Genomic DNA, 2500 nt, shown 5'->3' with positions numbered 1-2500 from the left:
TATCAAAGTACTTTATATGCACCTTGGTTGATATGATATGATAATAACGTAAATGACGATGAAAAGGATAACTGGATATAGTGTTAACTATTTCAAATGTAAACAAGACTAATATTAACAAAAATAACAATAATTTTACCGTAACACCAATACCAACGACAAAAAACCAAACCACTCACTTACCATTAACCAAACCTAACTGAAGAAAAAATACAAATAAAAAAAACATCCCCCTTAATAACAAAAGGAATCACAAAAGAATAAGTATTAATAGTAATGGGGAAGGCAACGACTCAGACAAATGCAAATGTGATTGTCATGTGATGGAGTGTAATTGGTGAAATAAAGACGGTTGTCACGCCTCTTGTCACTGCGTCATGTCACACACGCACATACGTACACACAGTCACGTGCGTACATGTGGATGGGCACGGACTCACAAAAACAGATGTATATGGATAGGTATAGAAGCGGATAAACACGTGCAGAAGAATGATGATAACAATAATGGTGATACTGGTAATAGTAATAGAAACAAAAATAATGATGATATTGATAATAGTAATAGAAAATACAATTATGATAATGATAATGATAATAATAATAATGATAATAATGATAATGATGATAATAATAATAATAATACTAAGAAGAAGAAAAGGAACAACAACAACAACAACAACAATAAGAGTAATAAGAACAACAGTAATAACTATAATGATAATAACAAAAGTAAACCGACTATAAAATAAACTCACAAAATCTACATATATTCGCCATCAGTTTAAAAAACACACAACACCCACTAAACATCTAAACATAAATAAATAAACATAAACAATAAAACAAGTAACCCAAGATAATTAAATATTATAATCAGCATCGCATCTTTTGGCCAGAGGTACAGGGAAGTATCACAGCTGATGCACTGCTTGCGGCTCAAAACATGATGCTTTGTGGTAAGTTGGTTATCTCATCTTTGCTATACTGATGCTGCAGAGATAACGGGAGGTTAGGGAAGTTCAGAGAACCTTGCAACAAAGGAATTGCGCATTTGAATGTTGGGTTGAGGATTCTGACACACACACAGACACAGACACAGACACACGCGCGAACACGCACACACACACACACACACACACACACACACACACACACACATACACACACACACACACACACACACACACTCACACACATATATACACACACACACATCCATATACACATACATATATAGAAAGACAGGTAGATAGATCGGTAGACAGACAGACAGAGAGAGATAAATAGAAAAGTAAGCGAACGGATAAACAAATAAAAACGCAATAATCCACAAATTAAAAAGTACTTCCTCTACAACAAACAACAGCAAGAAACCCACAAAAACAAAAAAAATCATACCATAACCGAGACTAAAGCGACGAAATGTCAACCTTATCGATTTTTCTATCACCATCTCGCAAGGAAATGACTCGAATAAAGACCAGAATAATGTTAAGAATCACGTCTCTTCTTTGCCTTGTGTTTTATTTATCTATTTATTTATTTATTTATTTATTTTCCATTCTTCTTCTTGTTTTATGGTACGAAGGAATAGGGAAGGTAAAGAAGGGGTGGGGGGGGGCGGGGTTGAGGCGGAATAGGGGGGAAGACGTGGATACCGATAAGGGGGGGGGGGGGGGCGGATCTGAAGAGGAGAAGAAAGGGAGGTGCGAAGACAAGAGATATGAAGAAGAAGGAAAAAAGAGGAGACATAAAAACGATGGAAGAGGAAGAAGAGACAGATAGATTGATGTATTGACAGATACAGAGAGATCGATAGACAGAAAGATAGGTAGATAGACAGATAGATAGACAGACAGATTAATAGATAGCCTGATAAATAGATAGATAGGTTGATATATAGATAGACAGAGAAAGATAGATAGATAGATAGATAGAGAGAGAGAGAGAGAGAGAGAGAGAGAGAGAGAGAGAGAGAGAGAGAGAGAGAGAGAGAGAGAGAGAGAGACAAACGGACAAACAGAAGAAAAAAATGAATGAAGGACAAGTGAGGAAAAAGAAAGAATTACCCCCCACCCCACCCCAACCCCCCCCCAAAAAAATAGAATTAAAATTAGATAAAAAGACATAAATAATAAAACTCAGGCACAGCTCCTCCCTTGAATTCAACAGCTGGGGAAATTCCACGGATCTTATGTATACCTCTGTATATCTATGTCTCTATCTCTTTTTCTTAATTTTCACGTTTCCTTTTATTTTCATTTTGTTTTTTTTGAAGAGGGAGAGAACCATTAATCAGATTTAGATGTGATGGAATGGGTAAAAGTTCACGCATTTTTGAGTTTCATTACTATGAAATAAAATTAATTATCTCATTTGCTTATGTGTAAGGGTTGGTTTTGTTTTCATTAAAAAAAAAAAAAAACTTATTTACGTTTTTTCTAATTAACCGATTTAAAGAATGTTGATAATGAACAGAAGGCAATAACCATGAATA

This window comes from Penaeus chinensis, chromosome 41 (genome assembly GCF_019202785.1).
Source record: "Penaeus chinensis breed Huanghai No. 1 chromosome 41, ASM1920278v2, whole genome shotgun sequence".
Classification (NCBI taxonomy): domain Eukaryota; kingdom Metazoa; phylum Arthropoda; class Malacostraca; order Decapoda; family Penaeidae; genus Penaeus; species Penaeus chinensis.
The sequence above is the reverse complement of the archived record's forward strand: the minus strand, read 5'-3'. Positions refer to the sequence as shown.